This window comes from Schistocerca cancellata, chromosome 2, assembly GCF_023864275.1.
Source record: "Schistocerca cancellata isolate TAMUIC-IGC-003103 chromosome 2, iqSchCanc2.1, whole genome shotgun sequence".
Classification (NCBI taxonomy): domain Eukaryota; kingdom Metazoa; phylum Arthropoda; class Insecta; order Orthoptera; family Acrididae; genus Schistocerca; species Schistocerca cancellata.
The window spans coordinates 561,540,249-561,556,702 of NC_064627.1; the positions used below are offsets into that span (position 1 = coordinate 561,540,249).

General features: G+C 44.9%; 1 protein-coding gene across 1 annotated transcript in view; it reads right to left on the reverse strand.

The window, feature by feature from the left end:
• LOC126146831 (uncharacterized) overlaps nucleotides 1–16,454 on the reverse strand; it is a 690,215-nt gene that overhangs the window by 250,237 nt on the left and 423,524 nt on the right. The window lies entirely within an intron of this gene.

Sequence of the window (16,454 nt, forward strand, 5' to 3'; positions counted from 1 at the left end):
GTTGATCTGGATTATTTGTATATTTCTTAAGAGATAAATCCTGAAGTACATAAAATCCTTTTTGCTGTTATACATCTCACTTTGACAGAGGTAACATTACGCATGCTCTTCTCGAAATTGGAACGAGTGATAAAGCTATCTTTTATTTCCCTTTATAATTTGTAATGTTTCACTTTAACCTTCATAACAATAAGGTGTATGTTGCAATACTGCCAGTGCCATCAATATGAAGAGCATGGATTAACTGCTAAAATACTGCGGACTAAGTTAATATCATATATCAACTTGCATATCACAGACGAAATTTATCTCAAGTAACCTTACAGGGTTATTACAAATGATTGAAGCGATTTCACAGCTCTACAATAACTTTATTATTTGAGATATTTTCACAATGCTTTGCACACACATACAAAAAATCAAAACGTTTTTTTAGGCATTCACAAATGTTCGATACGTGCCCCTTTAGTGATTCGGCAGACATCAAGCCGATAATCAAGTTCCTCCCACACTCGGTGCTCACTGCAGGCCGACCCGTTGATTTCCCCTTACAGAGGCATCCAGAAGCTTTAAACTGCGCATACCATCGCCGAATGGAGTTAGCAGTTGGTGGATCTTTGTTGAACTTCGTCCTGAAGTGTCGTTGAACTGTTATGACTGACTGATGTGAGTGCGTTTCAAGTACGACATACGCTTTCTCGGCTCCTGTCGCCATTTTGTCTCACTGCGCTCTCGAGAGCTCTGGCGGCAGAAACCTGAAGTGCGGCTTCAGCCGAACAAAACTTTATGAGTTTTTCTACATATCTGTAGTGTGTCGTGACCATATGTCAGTGAATGGAGCTACAGTGAACTTATGAAATCGCTTCAATCATTTGTAATAGCCCTGTACGTGCCAGGTAGAACATTATTAGACTATCCTTTCGTTTGTTACAATGTAACAGCAAGAACGATCACTTACCCTGCTGCGAATATCGGGCTACTTTGGAAACACACAAGTTGAAACTGTTTGCTGAATTTGGTTTGAGTCCTCGTCTGACAAGCATTTTAATACATCAGAAAATTCCACCATAACAAGAACAGTACTGATGTCAAAAAGACGTCACAAATATTTCTTCCAGAGCTTGGGCCAGATATTTTAACACTAGAATATTAGGTAACGCAGAAGAATTCCTGACACTCCTTTTCGGTGTAGTTCATTCAGTTACTGAGCGAAATGAATACATTCTCCATCGCTCAAGAGAGGTCATTCAACAGAAACCAAAGTAACTTCTCGTGGATCTCGTATTTTATCAACTGATATTGTAGTCACAAAGTTTCTAGAAGCCAAATCCCTAAGGTATTTAAGGTATAATTTTGTGGACCCACAATGGACAACGTGGTAAGCGTGTGCGATTTCATTATTTTACTGATGTAGATGAAATATAACCACAGACTAAAGCACAGAAGCGAAAATCCTTGTTTTGGATTTTCCTGAATTTAAATGCAAATTGCAGCGTTACTGTCAGCTGTCGCCACTCATTTGCATAGGTACCCATCTACGGTTGAAATCATATTCTATCTCTGAAATTGGATGGTAAGTCATTTGTAAACGATGGATCTGTTTTGATCCTGACTTACATCCTACGATATTAACTACTATATTGTATCAAGTACATCACTTTAGTTTCATCATAGTTTGAAAGCGTGTAACTGAACTATATCGAGGCTCACAAATCCAACTGTTTTGTGCCACATAAGCCGGCCGGAGTGGCCGAGCGGTTAAAGGCGCTACAGTCTGGAACCGCACGACCGCTACGGTCGCAGGTTCGAATCCTGCCTCGGGCATGGATGTGTGTGATGTCCTTAGGTTAGTTAGGTTTAAGTAGTTCTAAGTTCTAGGGGACTTATGAACACAGCAGTTGAGCCCCATAGCGCTCAGAGCCATTTGAACCATTTTGTGCCACATAAGAATGAGCATGGTACTTAGCAACAACGGTTGCACCAATGGAATAGTTAAAGAAACACCACCAGTTAAGAACATCTATCAATTGTTTATTATGTCAGTGCCTCATCCTGGACCTGTCCACACTTGAAGAACTATAGAAATTCTGACTATACCTTTCTTGTCTTCTTCTTCTCTTCTCTTCTGCTTCGTATAATTTCTGTGTCGTCAAAAACAGTAGAAACGAGACATATGCACCTACGTTATGCCACAGAACGTTAAGAGCAGCGGTGTACACTGCACAGTGCCTGCCCACTAGTGCCTGCAAACTAGTATGCCTCAAACGGAGGGGGGGGGGGGGGGGGGGGCGCTTAGCGCATATAGACTGAGTCCAGCTCAGTGTCGCCACATTCCTGTCTACCTGTATAAAAACAGTCTAGATCGCGATGGTTACGAACACGCACTAGGACGAAACTACATCACACTAGCGCCGACCGAACCGACGCACATTCCCTACCGGAGGGGACACAGGCCAGACGTGTTAGACATGGCCCTCATCAAGGGCATAACAACGACACTCAACGTTGCCGTTGAAAACGATCTGCCCTCAAATCACCAACCCGTTATACTGTACATGGAAGAAACACTGCAGCACATGGAACAACGTAGGATGTTAGACTACAGGCGCGCGAATTGGACACAGTTCAAGGAAACGCTTGACAGTCGCATCCCACCCACCCACGCGATTAACGAGACAGCCCAAATTGACGAGGCAGTTGAAGCCCTCACCGGCGCCGTCCAGGACGCAATAGCCGACACCATACCAATCCGCACGCCACAACAACACAGTGCTGCCCTGCCCCAGGAAATCCTGGGCCTAATCTCAATGAGGAACCGCCTCAGGAGACACTGGCAGCGCACCAGGCGCCAGCACTTCAAACGGCACATTAACAGGCTCCAGGGTATAATCCGGGAAAAGATACAAACATTCAAGACACAACAGTGGGAGCAGAAACTCGTAGGGCTGGATACCACGCGACCTGGCGTGTGGCAGCTAGCCCGACACTTCACCAGGGAGAAACTGTACACCCCCACGTTACAAGGGCCCGACGGACCAGCATATTCTGCAGAAGAAAAAGCGGAACTGATGGCCCTCACACTCGCAGCGTCATTCACACCGAACCTGGATCCCTCAGACCCAGCGTTCACACTTGATACGGACCAGGTCACACGCATCCTGGCCCAACCGGCGCGCTACAACATCCGACAAGCTAGTACAGCAGAAGTCAAATGGGCCATCATGCATACCACCACTAGGAAGGCCCCTGGTCACGATGGCATTCAGAACCGTGTCCTCCAGGAGTTCACGGACAAAGCTGTAGACTACCTCACACACATCACGAATGCCATACTCAACCACCAACACTTCCCCGCCTTTTGGAAGACGGCCAAGTTCCTGATGTTCAGGAAGCCGGGGAAAGACCACTCCCTCCCACAAAATTACCGACCCATCAGTCTGCTGAGCGCGCTCAGCTAGATCGTTGAGAAGGTAATATTAAAACGACTCACCAGGCACTGCATCACAAACGACACCCTGAGGCCGGAGCAATTCGGTTTCAGGAATCACCACTCAACAACACAACAACTCCTCCGCGTAGTTGAATACATAACACACGGATACAACACAAGCAAGGCAACAGGGGCGGTGTTCTTGGACATCGAAAAGGCTTTCGATCGTCTATGGCACAACGGCCTAATACGCAAACTTAGCGACGCAGGGTTCCCCGGCGGGCTCGTACGTCTCATACACTCATACCTCACGGACAGGAGTTTCAACACCGACGTGCAGGGCAAACAATCGACACGACATGGTATACAGGCAGGAGTCCCCCAAGGAAGTATCCTGGGGCCCTTACTGTTTAACCTCTACATTAACGACCTCCCAGCTACACATAACACGACGGTAGCAATCTACGCGGATGACACTGCCATCCTTGCGCAAGATTGGAAGCCGTCTAACATTAACGCACGACTACAGACTACACTCAGAACGGCGGAGCCTTGGCTGGTGAAATGGCGTGTTAGAGTAAACGTCGACAAGTGCGAGGCCGTTCTGTTCACTAGACGACCGAAGCAACTGCGCAAACATCAGCACTGCAACCCAATAACACTACACACACGCCCAATACGTTTCCGCGAGAAGGTCAAATACCTCGGTGTCTGGCTGGACAGGAAACTACTCTGGGGGGACCACATTCAACACGTGACCAACAAAGCTAACGCGAGGTTCTAACAACTCTACCCTATGCTTAACAGGCGTAGCACACTGAACAGGAGGGTGTCTAGGTCCATGTACATGACACTTATCAGACCCCTGATGACGTACGCAGCCCCTGTCTGGGGATACGCTGCGCCCACTCGCCTGCGCCGTCTGCAGCTCATACAGAACAAAGTACTCAAAATCATAAGCAACGCTCCGCGCTACACACGCATCGCGGACCTTCACCGGGAATACCGGCTAGATACTATCTTGCAGGTATTCCAAAAACTCTCCACGCGACTGTACAATAACACGAGACACTCGCGCAACCCGTTTATCCTTTCTCTGGGTAACTACGACCACAACCATAGATGGAAGCATAACAGACCAAAGACATTACTGGTTAGGAACTAAACATCTATGGTCCATAGAACGCTAACACGACAGTACTGGCGAGCCCCTGCAACACAGTTACTACTGGAAACCCAGATGTGCGACCAGCCGGAAAACAGGCAACCGCAGGGAAGCCGTACTGTACACAGCACGCAAACCAGCCACGCACACCCCCTACACCGTCCGTGAGCCGATCTATGACCGATCGCCCACTAATCTACAACGACCTTGAACTGTTGCAGGGACGCAGCAACCGCAGCAAGCGCCGCAACAAGCTCCAGCAACGACAAAGGTAACGATGCACGATACCTCGAACTAACATAACCTCACCTTGCATGCTCTGTCGCAGCTAGCATGCCGCTACTGCCCTTACTACCCGTCCTACTGTCGCAGAGGTTTTTTCCCTTGGCTCTTGCCTTAGCACTTTTTTCCTCTGCCCTTACAACCGCTGCCCTTCAATCGTTTTCGACCACTTCTATCTCCTGATGGACCATGTTAATGAGTAATCTTACCCAGACGCATGGATAACATCACAGCCCGCATCCTGTGACGCCTGATTCAAAAACTAACATGTTTACGGAGGTGACAGTAGAACTTTTGGTTTGGTCACCACGTTGGTGTGGGCGTGGAGGGGCCCCATCCTTTGTGTAAAAAAAAAAAAAGATGGTTATTTTATTGAAATGACCGGTTTCGGCCTAGTCTTAGGCCATCTTCAGACAGCACCATCAGCTGAAGTTGACAATACATAGAGCAGTCAGTTGACCTCATTCTCTGAAACTGTTCACTTGGTCTACCTGGACCAGCCCAACCGGTTTTGCTATCCTGCTCACATATCGCGACATAGAACGACCTCACTAAACAAGTCGCTAGTGTGCAGAACCAAGGCCATGACAGTGCCAATTACTGGTTAGATAGTTACTTGTTGCGTAGACCAACTGACCTATTTTTTATCGAAATGATGTGGAATGAGTCAACTTCCACGATATCTAGTGTGTTTAGTACCAATATTAATGAATATATTATTTTTCAATCCCACTCAGGCAACCAGACTTCAAAACCTGGTCTCTTATTGGCTACCAGTTTTAAATAAAAATTAGTTAGTAGAATGGAAAGAGTTTGCCCAGAAGAAATTGTTTCAGTTTACATTTTAAACTTGTTTTGCTACCTGTCAGACATTTTAAGTTATTAGTCAAATCATCAAAGACTTTGTTGACACCTTCTGAACTCTGTAAGAATGTGTAATAGCTTCCCAGTGAAATATCAACAGTGTACTCAAGACAACCATACCCAGAGGATGACGTCGGTCAGCATTACTTCGCGTTTGGAATGATAATGCATTTTAATTTTTGCCAAGTGACTATGTACCACTTTGTGTTAATTGTGACGCTCTCTCTCCATGTAATTTACATGTTTTTGGAGTCCCGCAGAAAGACATTCACGGCTGTCGATTTGCTTCGGACGACGAAGTGCACATCTTGGTACAATCATGGTTCTGTAGGCAGCTGCAAGTTTTTCTTCATGAAGGTACTGACAGTCTTCTCTGATAGTGGCATAAATGTGTTAAAAGTTATGACGACTACTTTTGAAATAATAAACAGTTTACTTTGATTTTTCCAGCTGTCTCATTTTCATTTGAATGTCCCTTATATGACTGAAACTATATCAGAAAAATAAACAACGTTTGTGATGTACGCTGCTTCTTATATGGTAAAAGGAGATAAACTGAAGAGCCAAAGAACCTGGTATACCTGCCTAATATTGTGTAGGGCCCCGGCGAGCACGCAGAAGTGCCGAAATACGGCTCGACTAATGTCTGAAGTGGTGTCGGAGGCAACTGACAGCGTGAATCCTACACGGGTGCTCATAAATCCGTAAGAGTACGAGGGGGTGGATATCTCTTTTCAACAGCACGTTGCAAGCCACAACCAGATACGCTCAATAATGTTCATGTCTGGGGAGTTTAGTGGCCAGTGGATGTGTTTAAACTCAGGAGAGTGTTCCTGGAGCCGCTCTGTAGCTATTATGGACATGTGGGGTGTCGCAATGTCCTGTTGGAATTGCCGAAGTCCATCGGAATACACAACGGACATGAATGGGTACAGGTGATCAGACGGAGTCATATCTAGACGTATCAGGCGTCGCATATCACTCCAACTGCACACGCCCCACACGATTACAGACCCTCCATGAGCTTGAACTGTCCGCTGCTGACATTCAGGGTCCATTGAATCGTGAGGTTATCTTCACACCCGTACAAGCCATCCGCTCGATACAATTTGAAACGAGACTCGTCATACAAGTCATCAACAGTAAAATGTCGGTGTGACGGGCCCAGGCGAGGCGTAAAGATTTGTGTGGTGCAGTCATCAATGGTGCACTAGTGGACTTCGGCTTCCAAGCCCATATCGATGATGTTTCGTTGAATGGTTCATAGTCTGACACTTTTTGTTGGCCCAGTACTGAAATTGCAGAAATTTGCGGAAGGGTTGTACTTCCGTCACGTTCAGCGATTCTCTTAAGTCGTCGTTGGTCCCGATCTTGCAGGATCTTTTTCCGGCCGCAGCGATGTCGGAGATCTGATGTTTTACCGGATTCCTGATATTCACGGCACACCCGTAAAATGGTGGTACGGGATAACCCCACTTCAACGCTACCTTGGAGATGCTGTGTCCAATCGCTCGTGTGGCGACTATAAGACCACGTTGAAACTCACTTAAATTTGGATAACCTACCATTGGGCAGCCGTAACCGATGTAACAACTGCGACAGACGCCTGTCTTATATTGGCGTTGCCGACCGCAGCGCCGTAATCTACCCGTTTACATATTGCAGGCCTCTACCAGTTTCTATGGCGCTTCGTTGTATTTTGCGGTAGCTGTGTTTATAATGGATATATTTTTAAATTCTGTTTGATTAAATGCAATGTATAGATATGTAGTGTACATGTTGCTGCTTATGCTTTGGCAAAATAGCCCTTGTACTCTCAATGTATCCCACCACATGCGGGTAAGTTACATGAAATGATATGCTCCCTTCACCACCTTGACGAGATGAGCATTACAGGCGTGGAACACAGAGCCTGGGACTGCCTGTGGCTCGCGAACTACGGGCGAGCCGGACTGGACGGTACTGGTTGTTTAAATGGTCAGCACGTTTCCGGCAATTTCCATTCAAATGAATGTGGTATCTCCATTCAACTGCAATATACAATATTATCTGAGCTCATACAGCATGCCATTCGTCAAAATCTGCGATACATAAATGTTTATTTTCCTCTGTAACGACCATCTCTGGGGTCTCTGTTTTGTGCTGACTGCCCAATAAAACTTACCTGAAGGAAAATGTAAAACATAGAATGAGGATAAAGGTCTGAATATTCAGAGTATTGAAAGAGGCTTCAGTACAGATAAATGACCGGCTACCCGAAGGGGAAACATGTTCTTCGAAGTCTCTGTGCACTTTGAGCTGAAAAAAAAATTGACGAACGCTTATAATTCCGAGCCTAACAGAAATAGTACATCTCAATAGAAAATCATTGTGTAATTACTACTACCGCCTCAAAACAAGCGAGCAAGTAATCAGAACGTGTAGTTGGCCAGTGTTGCTGAACTAGGTAGAAAGCAAGCCCTAAATTTTAGCTCCTGACCTCACAGCTTGAACCTTCTGAAACACAGGTCCACGAATCTCTCTATCCACTACAGTAGTAGCCTCTTGGCGGCCTGAGCGAGGCATGACATCGACAGTTCCTGTATCTCTGTATCTCCTCCATGCCCGAACAACATCGCTTTGATTCACGCCTGGACAATTCCCTTGCTGAGAGCGCTTGCTGGCACAAAGTAACAATGCGGACGCGATCTAACCACGGTATTGATCGTCTAGGCGTGGTTGAACTACAGACAACACAAGCCGTGTACCTCCTTCCACTAAACTTATCGGCTGTCGGACCCCCCTCTTCTAATAAGCGCTACTCATGCATGGTTGTTTACATCTTTGGGCGGGTTTAGTGACATCTCTGAACAGTCAAAGGGACTGTGTCTGCGATACAATATCCACAGTCGACATCTATCTTCAGAAGGTCTGGGAATTGGCGTGATGCAAGACTTCTTTTGATATGTGTACATAGAAATATCTCCAATTGTTATGGATTAGGAACGGCACGTGGGCTTTTCAGGTGACAGTGTGAATGTCGTACCAACTCACAATCTGTCTACATCACCAGATTTGCACCTCAAGGCCAAAATTGGAACTAATTTTTTTTTCCAGTGTAAACCAGCTCCACATTAATGCATTAGTATATATACCAAATATCGCTCCCATACGATGATTACAGCCCACACTTGTCCTCTCTGGGTAGCTGCATTTTAATTATAAACACCCGATACTTGGCCTCTGAAATCTTCAGACATTACACCACACGGCTCCTTCTTGTTGGGATACGTGAACGAATGTATTTTTATTCCCAGCCGCAGCTCGCGTCATAAAGAGGCTAAAAATAACAGTTGGAGAACAGCAATAACTTGTATCAATAAAGATGTTGTACTGTGACGCCCTTACCGCGGAGCGCCAGCGATCGAACATCTGCTCGCCGCACGATTCACATTCCCGCGTCTCCACTCGAACCACGGAAGGAGCCGGAAGTCAGGCAGTAGACCGCCGGATGGCGACGCCGGTGGCCGTGCCAAAATCTCAATCGGCGTACAATTAGCACTGGCGTGCTCTAATCGAGACAATATTCTGCTCCGCGAGCCGGCCAAGCAGCCTGTCAGAAAGATGAAGTACTCCGCATATCGAGGATTTAAGCTTGCACCAGGAGAGCAAAAGGTAGTGAAATCACCAGCCTGGAAACGACAAATTTCACCATCGCCGCCGCCATGCAGTCTATTGTCCATCGCCACTCTTCAACCAAGGTGGTGTGTCCTGAGGACTGGAGTTGGCCAGCTTGGAGCGACTGGACTTTGTCATAGTTTCGGTTATTGTGGGTAGGAATGTTAACTTTTCATTAGTCGTGCTCGGCATAGACTTAGTGTCCATTACGAGTGTGCACCATAGTGGCTTGCCGGAATTTCAACTTTTGTTCCACCAGTCATATCTTCCAGCAAGGGCTTTGTTTATTTGTTTTCCAATTGTTGATGTTTTGCAAGATTGTACTGTTTACTACAGTGTTCAAAAATAGCTATCCTTGCCACAGTAAATACACTAGTGGCCATTACAATTGCTACACCACGAAGATGACGCGCTACAGACGCGAAATTTAACCGACAGGAAATATGCTGTGATATGCAAATGATTAGCTTTTCAGCGCATTCACACAAGGTTGGCGCCAGTGGCGACACCTACAACGTTCCAACATCAGGAAAGTTTCCAACCCATTTCTCATACACAAACTGCAGTTGACGGGCGTTGCCTGGTGAAACGTTGTTGTGATGCCACCGACTTTGATAAAGGTCGGACTGTAGCCTATAGCAATTGCGGTTTATCGTATCGCGACATTGCTGCCCGCGTTGGTCGAGATCGAATGACTGTTAGCAGAATATGGAATCGGTGGGTTCAGGAGGGTAATACGGAACGCCGTGCTGGATCCCAGCGGCCTCGTATCACTAGCAGTCGAGATGACAGGCATCTATTGACTCTATTTCACTCAATGCCCTGGCGTATCAAGGCCGTTATTATGGCCAGAGTTGGTTATTCTGGGTACTGATTTCTCAGGATCTATGCACCCAAATTGCATGTAATCACATGACAGTCCTAGTATAATATATTTGTCCAATGAATACCCGTTTGTCATCTGCATTTCTTCTTGGTGTAGCAATTTTAATGGCCAGTAATGTATAAATTGTTGGGTATTGGGTATCGGGTCGTTCGTTCTGAAGCAGCTTGTATTGCAGTCAGCACCAGCCTACGGCGCGTTGCACAGCAGCAATGCGCCTGGCCCGTGGCGCATAGCTGCAGATAAACCGGCGCCGGCGTGCCCTTGCTGTGTCCCGCCGGTTCGCCGCACCCCTGCGTCCCTCGCGGGGCCCGGCAGCGCGCCGTGCATTCACTTGTCGGCCGGCCGCGGCGCTCGTTTTGCAGGCGCGGCACGCTTTATGGCCAGATTCCAACGGGGCCGTCCGGCAGCGGCTGAAAAAGCGCTCACCGGCCGCCGCTCGTCCCATTCGGCCGGCAAAGTGCGGGCCGAATCCCCGCCTATCTCGCGGCCGTTGCGCGTTGCGCGCGCGCTTCCCCATCTGCTGCCGACGTGTTTAGAACCGGGACGTGGCCGTAAGGCACGCTGCAAATGACGACCGCATGGCAGGCTGTGTCCATTACACCGTCGATCGTAAAGTTCATCACCGTTGTAATGTGGCGTCCTACCCCTTTATTTAGCCAACTAAAAAAAAAAAAAAAAAAAAAATTCGCGCTCAGAAGCCTCGTTCTGCCACCACTAGTATCTCTACCTGTAATTAGTTGAGTTTCTGCTCTCATTATAAAAGTTTTTCATCCCGTAGGACAAAGGTAACTTTTTTAAAAAAAGTGAAAGACAGACCCTTCTGACAGGGTCGAAGACCCACCATCCGTTCATGGGATCGATGAACTGTAAGGCTATCAACGCCGGAGGATTGACAACAGTACATAAAGTTAGACTAACATTCTTTCCGTTATACCTATCACACACAAAGACTACGGTGCACACTGAAAAAGAATCGACTACGTAAAGTAGGTATGGTACGCGAAAACACTCGAAGGATATAAGACTAACTACTGATAACAGAAAGTGTTTCATTAATTTCCTTTAATCAAACGTACTTCTACACCCTTTGACTACTTTTTCAACGGAAGAAATTTACGAAATGATTTTTGTGAACTAAATGAAATATGTAAGAAATATGATAGGAAAATAACTTCGACTAAATCTCTGTCAAAGGATTTTTGCAGAGAAGCGTCGAGTGGGAACTAAGACAGTTGTCGTTGAAAACAGAATAGAACAGGTAAAATGTTTTAGCTATCTTCAATGCAAAATATCGTATGATTAAGAAGAAGATATACAGTTTACGTTGAACACATGTGGAAGAATCTGTGGAACAATTAACAGAACTTAATAGCATAAAACACGAAAATAAACAAGAATGAAGTTCTATAAAACAGTCGCATTCGTAACCGTATTATATGGAACTAAATCGATGATACTGAATAAAAGATAAGAAAAAAAATACAAGGAGTAGAATTGAGTAGTGAAGGGATGTAAAAGAATAAACAAAATACGAACTGAAGATATCAGAACTGTGATGAAAACCTGGAATGGGACATTTAAACTGGATGAAAAGAAAAAGAAATGAAATCGTGATCTAGAACGAACGGATCCAAAGAAATAACCACAAATGATAAAGGACCTTGATCCAAAGGGAAAACAGATGCTGTCAGACTGAGAAAAAGATGAGGTATGTAACTTACCACAATTGCCCTAACATGTAACGTGAAGGAGAGGAAGAAGGAACGGAAGGATTAATTTAACTGAGTAACACTCTTAGACACTTCAAATCCCTCAGACAATGCTAGTTACCGTAACAGCTACGTGTCCTCCAGCCTTCCTCCCATCCACATACAAACTATAGAGACCTCGCTCCTGCATTTTACCTTACCATGTGAACATGTGGCTCTTTGCGTCAGGTAGAACTACAGAACTGTCTTCGAGTTGGTTACACTCTATCCCTCTTGCCACAGTCACCGCTCACCATACACAGTTGCGAACCCCAATACCATGTTAATATCAACCGCCTGAGCTCGCCTCATGCTCCTGCACTCGGACACACTTTTCGCCTTCTTGCTCTTTTGATTGATCCTCTCGTAAAGGTACGTAGAAATTAGTTCTCATTGCTCATTCTGCTCCTGTGATGCCGCCCACTGCCGTGCTTGGCCCTCACAACCTAATTCACAATGTAACCGTCGTCGTCAAACGTAGATACCACTTCAGAAAAGGGAAGTAACACATTGCAGCCACATTCGTCTTGCGTTCACAAATTTCCCCCAGTTTTCGAGAGACGCTACAGTTGCGTAACTACTCAAGTTGTCTTACAGGCTTTATAGCAAACATTACGGTGGATGGTTGTACTTTTCTGCGTCGATCGATCCCAAAGGCTTTCTGCCCGAGCACTCAGGTAATCCAGCATCCCAGTTTCAACGTTTCACCGCACAATAAACACTAGCATTATAGCTAAAGACATTTCAGACCACTTTGACTGACCTTGAACCCAGACGACGTTATGAGCAGTTATTGACGTTGTACTTACTGCGTCAACAATGACCTTGGCATTTGCGAGCATGTCTTGAATGACCTTGAATACGTGACGTTATCAAGATTGCAAATGGCGGGAAAATTAAACATAGCGGGTGGCGAGAAATTTAAATATTAAATATGAGAGACAGTGGGAAACTTGAATATGAAAGATAACAGACGAGTGACAAATTTATAAATCAAGGATAACGGATGGTGGGGAATTTAATGATATGCTAGATGGCCCTGGTGGGAAATTTTAAAACTGCAGGATGGCACTGGCAAGTCAATTTTCATTAAAATGAAACTGTCAGTCACACCACAGTACCAAATTCAGCTCACAGTGTAGCCAACTTGGCCATTCTCAAAACTGTCTCAATGCTCTGAAATTTTTGTGCCATGTGCAAATGTATTTATCAAAAAAATTGCATAAAATAGCACCTGCACATCTTCAAAGGACGTTTTCTGTACCATAGAGTCTCAAATTTATTTTCCACACCTGAATTGTCCTATGGTGCTTGTAAAGTGTAACAGGGCAGGCAGGCAGGCAGGTATTGGCAAGACTGAACTCGTTTTGTTTGTTCAGACAAGTCCTGCTTTGCAGACATACAATGAAATTGACGCTCAGCTTGTTGAAATATGACGTGGAAAACTCATATCGACCCTACTGCTGATCTAATTTGTGGCTCTCAGTACACTTGTTGACGAGAATTACCAAAGTGAACAATTTTATTCCCACGTATAAATTCGGGAAAAGCTCGTCTGTAAAACCTACATCAATGCCAGCCAAATATTACAGGAACTGCATCTTGCAGATCAAACCGATTGTAACCTTGTGCTGTCTCACAGTGATGGAGACACTTTGATGTAATAGAAAAATGAGAAGTGGTAACAGACTGTTTTATAGGTAAGAAACGATGGATGCTATGCTGTCAAAGTCAGTCAAACATCGTAAGGATTGCATGCTGGAGAATCAACTGTATCTTTCAGTACATTTGCTCAAAATACCAAACATTATAGTGCAGTAGTAATACACATTCATGCAAGTAAGAAATTATGTTTGCTATGCTTTCAATTACCCACTTTCAGGGTCCGTTAGACACAATATTTACCGCATTGTAGAGGTAGTAACTTAATCTCCCAGTAGGAAACGTTTGTCAGTTTCTGCTGATAATGCTAAAACATGCTATCTTACAATATAAACTACTGACTGTAAGTGTCCGGCACAGGAGGAGTGCAGGGGGGGGGGGGGGCGGGTTGGAGCTGGTGCCAGCTATTGGGGTGTCCGTTACTGGGGTGAGTTTTTCAGTGAGCCTAGAAAATGGATAATATATAATTGTAACAGGTAAAGCATAACGGGAAATTTATTATGGGTAATGCTCGGTGTTGAACAATAACTAGTAAGTGATAAATGGTAAATAGGTAATGCTAAATTGCATCTTGTAAATGAGTTGGGTTCAAATGGCTCTGAGCACTATGGGACTTAACATCTGAGGTCATCAGTCCCCTAGAACTTAGAACTACTTAAACCTACCTAACCTAAGGACATCACACACATCCATGCCCGAGGCAGGATTCGAACCTGCGACCGTAGCGGTCACGCGGTTCCTGACTGTAGCGCCTAGAACCGCTCGGCCACTCTGGCCGGCTGTAAATGAGTAATAGGTAAGGAGTAAAGGGTGAAGGGTAAACAGTAAGGGGTTGGAGAAGTAAACGGATAAATTTATAAATGGAGGGTTAAATGATTAAACATGTAAACAGTTAAACAGTTGAAAGAGTACATGGTAAAACAGTAAAATGGGTAAAAGGTAAATGGTAAGCTCGATGGTCATGCAGACATCTCGCTTCTTGCCAATGACCTTTTTCCTGCAGCTGTCCACATTACTACAATTCTCTTACTTGCTACCCCTTACCCATTTACGTTTACCTGTTACCCATTAACCATGGGTTATGTATCACCCATTACCATTTTCCTGTTTCTCATTACTTATTACTGTTACTTACTTATCATTTACATTTACTGTTGACCCTTACATGTTCTGCTTTATTTTTCTTCTTCCTTCTTTTTTTGGTCATCAGTTTTCCTACTGGTTTGATACAGCCCTCCACGAATTTCACTCCTGTGTTAACCTCTTCATCTCAGAGCAGCACTTGCAACCTACGTCCTCGGTTACTTACTGGATGTATTCCAATCTCTGTCTTCCACTACAGTTTTTTTTTCTATCTACAGCTAACTCTAGTATCATGGAAGTCATTCCCTCATGTCTTAACAGATGTCCTATCACCCTGTCCCTTTTCCTTGTCAGTGTTTTCCACTTATTCCTTTCTCTCCGATTCTGCGTAGAACCTCCTCATTCCTTACCCTATCAGTCCGCCTTTACTACTGCTTCATTATAAACCATTTACCTTTAACAGTTCATTGTCTATCATTATACATTATCCATTACCAACAACCTATTATAAACTACCTACCACATATTACAAATTTATCATTTACTTTTTACCATTACTCGTTTCCTGGTTACATTAGAAAATTGGTCCCAAGAGCTGCCACCCCCCTCCCCTCCCCCTCTATCTATCGCCAACTAGCTGACACCGTCAGTAGCTGACATCCTAAAGCAGATGCTATTAAGCTATACGAAGTTCACGGAACAACTCTGACGTATAACATTTCTGGAATATCAAGTTTAAAGATAGTGTTTCCAATGTGTGACAGAAACATTGAGTATATTAGCAGAAGATGATTAATATTTTGTGCTGCAATGTAAAATTAATACCCTAGATTCGGGTAAAAATAATGTCTGTAGTTGAAAGCATAGCAGCCATAGTTTCTTATCTAAATAGATGTGTATTGCACTGAAGCGCCAAAGAAACTGATACAGGTATGTGTATTCAAATATAGAATATGTAAACAGCTAGAATACGGTGCTACAGACGGCAACACCTATTTTACACAACAAGTGTCTGGCGCATTTGTTAGACCGGTTACTGGCGCTACAATGGCAGCTTATCAAGACTTAAGTGAGTCTCAACGTGGTATTATAGTCAGCGCCCGAACGATGGGACACACCATCTTCCAGCTAGCGATTAAGTGGGAATTTTCCCGTACGACCATTTCACGAGTATACCGTGAATATTACGAATGAGTAGAACATCAAATCTCCGATATCGCTGCGGCTCTAAAAAGATGCTGCAAGAACGGTATCAATGGCTACTGAAGAGAACCGTTCAACATTACAGAAGTGCAACCCTTCCGCAAATTTCTAGAGATTTCAATGCTGAACCATCATCAAGTGTCAGCGTGCGAACCATTCAACGAAACATCATCGATATGGAGCCGAAGGCCCACTCATGTACCCTTCATGACTGCATGACACAAAGGTTTGCGTTTCGCCTGGATCCGTCAACACCGACATTCTACTGCTCATGACTGGAAAAATGTTGCCTGGTCGGACGAGACTCGTTTCAAATTGTATGGAGTGGGTGGATGTGTACAGGTATGGAGACAACCTCATGAGTCCATAGATCCTGCAGTCAGCAGGATAGTGTTCAAGCTGGTGGAGGCTCTGTAATGGTGTGGGGCGTGTGCAGTTGGACTCATATGGGACCCTTGATACATCTAGATACGA